Raw genomic sequence first — 6,860 nt, forward strand, 5'->3', positions numbered from 1 at the left:
CACCCTGAAATCCCCTCCCACCTCCCTCCCCTTCCCATCCCTCTGGATTGTCCCAGAGCACCAGCTTTGGGTGCCCTGTTTTTTGCATTGAATTTGCACTGGTCATCTATTTTACATATGGTAATATACATGTTTCCTATGCTATTCTTTCATATCGTCCCACCCTCACCTCCTCCCACATAGTCCTAAAGCCTGTTCTTTACATCTGTGTCTCTTTTGTTGCCTTGCATAGAGGGTCATTGTTACCATCTTTCTAAATTCCATGTATATGCATTAATATACTGTATTGGTGTTTCTCTTTCTGGCTTACTTCACCCTGTATAATAGGCTCCAGTTTCATCCACCTCATTAGAACTGACTCAAAGTGCTCTTTTTTATAGTGAATAATATTCCATTGTGTGTATGTACAACAACTTCCTTATCCATTCGTCTGCTGATAAGATGACAATCTTAAAATAGAAAAAAAAAACTTATTTTAAAATGAGGATAAACTTTTTTTAAAAAGATCAACTTGTTTTTTTATTGATGGGTGACAACTTTATACTCCTAGGTAGCACTAACTGTGTATAATTAGAGGTGCAGCATTATAGAGGAGCAGATAGCAGAATTACACAGTAGAGGCAGGAAAATGTCGATCTTCATTATTTTGCCTATTTTTCACTATGTATACACATAAACATGAATGTAATTTGAAATCCTTTAATGGCAATGAAGTTACAATCACACATCTATGTAACATCTTAATTTCAAACATTTGATCTGCAATGTATATATAATCAGTATCCACTCCAGTATTCTTGGGTTTCCCTAGTGGCTCAGCTGATAAAGAATCCACCTGCAATGTGGAAGACCTGGGTTCCATCCTTGGGTCAGGAAGATCCCCTGGAGAAGGGAATGGCTATCCATTCCATTATTCTGGCCTGGAGAATTCCAAGGACTGTGTAGTCCATGGGGTCGCAAAGAGTCGGACACGACTGAGTTTCACTTTCACTTCACTTTCAAGAAGCTTCTCTTGAAATTATTAAAATGCCCTTTTTTTCCTGTTAAGAACCAGTAAATTATTTTTTGTGTTTATTTATCTTCTAAAGTAAGAATTATTTCTCTCTGATTGGTGGCTCATTTTAATCATTTATCAAAACCTAAAGGGTAGAGAAAGAAATGTGATGGATTAGAAAAATTACTTTTTAAGAAAAATAAAATTCATTTTCACAAATTTACTGGTATATGTTGTTGGTGCGGCATTTATTCTACTATGTAATTACACTGGGAATCAGTATTATTTCAGGAATCATCTTTATTTCAGCAATATGTTTATTGTGTGCATTTTCTTAAGTACAGCCACAGTCTTTTTTAACCAAATGATTTTCATTTGGAAATTAGAAGTCAAAATAAACTGTGTTGGGTGCAAACCCCAAGGCATCTCTTTCATTTTAGTCCATTTTTGCAACAAAATGTTTCTCTCTAAAGAGCCACTAAAGAGAGGAGGATATTTGGTGAAACTTGGTTCTCTACAAGGAGCATCGAGTGCACATAGTGATGGCTACAGCAGGTCCACAGAGTGGTAATACAGAACGAGGGCAGTGTACTCAGCAGTGGCTTTCACCACCTTGTACTGATTAATCACTTCAGCCTACTGGCCCTTGATGCACAGCCAGCCATTCAGATCTATCTGAGACATCCGTGGTATAGTGGTCACCTGTGGTGCTGCATTCATGGTGGTAGACCACTGAAAATAGCTTCTATATTCTGTGGCATTTTAAATTCTTATTTTTAACCCCTGAATAAAGCAGTTCTTTATTAATTTCCAAGTCCACAGGATATTCAATATTTTTGATAAGCTTCTGACATTCATCAGTCTTCTGGTAAACAAAATGTTTCAGGTGCAACACGAGAACAGGAGGGAGTTTTTCCAGAGTGACTCTTTGACTGATCTCAACTTCTTGTTTGGTTTTGATGATGTGTAATCCTAGACATACAATCTTGCCACCAGAATTTCCTGGACAGTGTGTATCATGTGGAACTGAATATACTAACTACAACATAAAGAAAGGCTGCAGGGTGGTAGACTCTTGAATTTTGCTGGGAAACCACAGATCTGATGTGTCCACCAAAAATGCAAGTGATTGGAATCTAAACAAAATCTACCTGGCAAATGACCTAAGTCTTATTTCAGGGGCCCATTTTCTCCCATTGGTGCTTATTTCCTTCACCTGGTTCTTCCTGCTTGTCTTCATTCACTGAATGGCTTTTGGGCCCATTAGAAATAGTAAGTTTTTCATTATTTGGTGACAGAAGTTTCTTTGAGTTCAGCATATCTCGTGAAGTCCATCTAGGATAAAGCCTATGTATCACCTCATGGCAAATAGATGAGGAAACAGTGGAAACAGGGAGAGACTTTATTTTGGGGGGGCTCCAAAATCACTGCAGATGGTGATTGCAGCCATGAAATTAAAAGACGCTTACTTCTTGGAAGGAAAGTTATGACCAATCTAGACAGCATATTAAAAACCAGAGACACTACTTTGCCGACAAAGGTCCATCTAGTCAAGGCTATGGTTTTTCCATTAGTCACATGTGGATGTGAGAGTTGGACTATAAAGAAAGCTGAGTGCTGAAGAATTGATGCTTTTGAACGGTGGTGTTAGAGAAGACTCTTGAGAGTCCCTTGGACTGCAAGGAGATCCAGCCAGTCCATCCTAAAGGAGATCAGTCCTGGGTGTCCATTGGAAGGTCTGATGTTGAATCTGTAACTCCAATACTTTGGCCACCTGATGTGAAGGGCTGACTCATTTGAAAAGGCCCTGTTGCTGAGAAAGACTGAGGGCAGGAGGAGAAGGGGATGACAGAGGATGAGATGGTTAGATGGCATCACCGAGTCAATGGATATGAGTTTGAGTGGACTCTGGGAGTTGGTGATGGACAGGGAGGCCTGGCATGCTGCAGCTCATGGGATCACAAAGAGTCAGACATGACTGAGCAACTGAACTGAACTGACTCCGCAGTATCTTCTTTTAGACCTTTTTCAGACAGGTTTGACTTGATAAATCTTTGAAGTCTATAAACACACATGGGTCCAACAGCAGCTACAGAGGGGATTTTGTTGTTATTGTTCAGTTGCTAAATCATGTCCAACCCCATGGACTGCAGCACACCAGGCTTCCCATCCTACATTATCTCCCGGAGTTTCCTCAAATTCATGTCCATTGGGTTCGTGATGCTCTTTAACCATCTCATTCTCTGTCATCCCCTTCTCTTTTTACCTTCAACTTGTCCCAGCATCAGGTTCTTTTCAAATGAATCAGCTCTTCCCATCCCCTGCCCAAAGTATTGGAGCTTCAACTCCAGTATCAGTCCTTGGAAGGACTTTTCTTTAAGATTGACTGGTTTGATCTCCTTGAAGTTCAAGGGACTCTCAACAGTCTTCTCCAACACCACAATTCAAAAGCATCATTTTTTCTGCACTCAGCCTTCTTTATGTTCCAACTCTCACATCCATCCATGACTACTGGAAAAACCATAGTTTCAATATACAGACCTTTGTTGGCAAAGTGATGTTTCTGCTTTTTAATATGCTTTCTAGGTTTGCCATAGCTTTTCTTCCATGCAGCAAGTGTCTTTTAATTTTATGGCTGCAGTCACTGTCTGCAGTGATTTTGGAGCCCAAGAAAATAAAATCTGCCACTGAATCCACTTTTCCCCCTTCTATTTGCCATGAACTAATGGGACTGGATGCCATAATCTTAGGGGCTTTTTTAATGTTGAGTTTTAAGCCAGCTTTTTTACTCTCCACTTTCACTTTCATCAAGAATCTCTTTAATTTCTCTTCACTTTCTACCATTAGAGTGGTATCATCTGCATATCTGAGGTTGTTAATATTTCTCCTAGGGGGTACATATCCCTTATGATTTTATCCCATAAAGCTTGTATAGGTTTTAGAGGTACTTACATAAGAGTAAACTCATACATTAGCTAAACAAAGTTATCTATGATAAGTGTGAACTTACAAGGCCTTTGCACTTTTGAATATAGGGGAATGAACTTCAGCTGAAAAAATGGAGGTGATACATTGGAAGGCAAGCAACCAATGACTGCAGTATAGTGTTAATGTAGCACCAGTTTCCTTTATTAATCAGCCCACAAACTTGCAATGGCACTAGTTTATGAACCAGGGTTTTGTTTTCCAATTACTCTACAATTTTTATGGCTACAAGATTCTCCAAAACTGGAAGCAGCCCTTTCTTGACTTTGGCCAGCTTTTCAGAGACCAGGGGAGACGTTACAGGAAGGGAACACTTAGTTTCCACAGACACCACAGGGAAGAGGAGGAATAGGAGGGGTCAGGGGCAGGGGGAGGGGAGGGGAAGAAGGAGGAAGAAGAGGGTTTAGAATCATGAAAAAGACTGGCACACAACTTCACGAGTTGACTAGCAGGTGCAGTGCCTGCCATAGAGCCTGGGCTTCCCACGGGAGGGGAGGCAATCTTGGCTTTCCATGTCTAAGCTTTTCACAGTATTCAACTCCACCCTGTTGGCAGCTGTGCCCTCACTCAAGGATTCAAGTATTTGTCTGTTGGAAACTCTGGGGTTCTCAGTAATACCAGCCCTAACATAAGGCTGAGCCACAGCTATCTTCAACAGGATGTTCCTGCCAGCCTCTGCAGTGAGGCATGGTTGTTCAAAGTCAACCCCATGGCAGCCCTCAGGCTGCCCTGCAGTCCTGGCCCCATTGTCAAGGGTTCTGGGGAAAGAACTACCAGGCACAGTGTCACTGATGAAGTCCATGGCATTCTCAGGGCTGCCATAAGTCTTGGGTGTCCCCAACAGGGGCACATTATCTATGAACTCCACAACCTCTACACCTACACTGTTCGAGACTGCTGGATTGGCATGGCCATTGACCAGGGCTTCTGTGGAAGTACTACTCTCTCCACCATCATTTGAGTAACTCTAATACCCAGGTGGACATTTTCCTTCCTTTTTATGCTTCATTTGTTCTAACACCTAAGATGCCACTGTTGTCTAAAACTTCCACCTCCACATTAGAGCTGCCATATGGAGGAAGGGCAGAGCCTCAGTACTGGTAGCTGGTAAAGCTACAATTCACTTCTTTATCTATGTCATCAGAAATCTTGCTGGAAGTTGTGCAACTAAGGACAAATTCAGGGGCCTATGGATTCAATGTGCTTGAAATGCTGTAGTTGGGAGTTCTTGGCAAAATGTCACTGGGTTCAATTACTTCATTAATGCCAAATTTAATTATCTGATAATTTCTCTATCAACAACTTGTGCACACAGAACTGTTCCACTGTATGGAAGAAACTCAACTGAAGAGCACTGAGTCACAAAGAACTGATTTAATTCATCAGGGCTAAAATTCCCCAAATATACTACAGGTTGCACAGGGCCATGGCAGCCCATTTTAATAAGCCTTGGTGCTCAACCAACTCTTCACACTGCTTCTTCTTTGCATCAGATTTTAATTTATATATATTCTCAATAAGATCCCTTAGGTATCATTACCAAAACTGTTATAGAATAACAACAACAACAACAAAATACATGTAATAAGTAGTTAAGGAATAAATGAAGAGGAGGAAGAGGATGGAAAAGCATTAAAGCAAGACAAGTGGAAACTAAGGGTGTTCACAACAATAAGAGAGTAGAGTTCAATAATTTTATAGACACAAAAGAACCAAGGTTCATTTTATTCCACCCTTCATTTTGAAATAAGCACCAAGTGTCTAGATACTAATATTTATTCCCCTTTTGCCAATGTTTCCTCCATATTAAATACTTGTTCAAAAGACAAAAATATAATTCTGTCCTTGAGATTAAAAACAAAAATTACAAAAGTAACAGCAGTACATATACTGTCCCAAGGAAATAGCTCTGTTCCATTTGAAAGAACTTAATATTATGATCCTCAATAATGAAAGGAAACTGCATTGTATAATGAAGTAAAAATAATAAATCTATAATGAAGATCTCTAAACAGAAGTCATGGAAACTGGACAATTTACTGTCTGCTCTTAATTTTTTTGTCAGGATTTTTATTTTAACTGAGAAAGGAAGTTTGTATGCCTGGGTTGCTATTGGCCTCAGTCATAATTTCCAACTACATTTATTCACAGATGACTACATATTGTCTTCTATTCCTGAATTTTCTTTTGGCCAGTCAGAACAGACCGAAAATATGTCTGTTGTCCTTTGATATACTATTCATTGCAGTGAAAAGTAAATAAGAACTATTTCATCTTCAGAGTACTTTTCTTTCTTTTTTTTAAAATTTATTTCTTATTTTGGATATGACTTTCCTTTTTTTGTTTTGTTTTGTTAAGGAAATTTAGTTCCCTTCTTTAAATTTTTTTTTTTTTTTGATGTGGACTATTTTATTGAATTTGTTACAATATTGTTTCTGTTTTGGTTTTTGTCCATAAGGCATGTGGAATCTTAGCTCCTCTGTTCAGTTCAGTTCAGTCACTCAGTCATGTTCCACTCTTTGTGACCCCATGAATCGCAGCATGCCAGGCCTTCCTGTGCATCACCAACTCCTGGAGTTCACTCAAACTCATGTCCATCGAGTCAGTGATGCCATCCAGCCATCTCATCTTCTGCCGTCCCCTTCTCCTCCTGCCCCCAATCCCTCCCAGCAACAGGGTATTTTCCAATGAGTCAGCTCTTCACATGAGCTGGCCAAAGTATTGGAGTTTCAGCTTCAGCATCAGTCCTTCAACTCCTCAACCAGGGATCAAACCTATACTACCTGCATTGGAAGGTGAACTCTTATCCAGTGGACCAAAAGGGGAATCCCCAGAGTATTTTTCTATGACATTAAAATGTAAACAATATTAAAGTCACATT

The 6,860-nt window shown here is 39.8% G+C and overlaps 1 pseudogene; it reads right to left on the reverse strand.

Moving 5' to 3' along the window:
• Positions 1 to 1,540: 1,540 nt before the first annotated feature.
• LOC133242594 (ubiquitin carboxyl-terminal hydrolase 10-like) lies at positions 1,541 to 5,434 on the reverse strand (annotated as a pseudogene).
• Between the last annotated feature and the right edge of the window lie 1,426 nt (positions 5,435 to 6,860).

This window comes from Bos javanicus, chromosome X (assembly GCF_032452875.1).
Source record: "Bos javanicus breed banteng chromosome X, ARS-OSU_banteng_1.0, whole genome shotgun sequence".
NCBI classification, from domain to species: domain Eukaryota; kingdom Metazoa; phylum Chordata; class Mammalia; order Artiodactyla; family Bovidae; genus Bos; species Bos javanicus.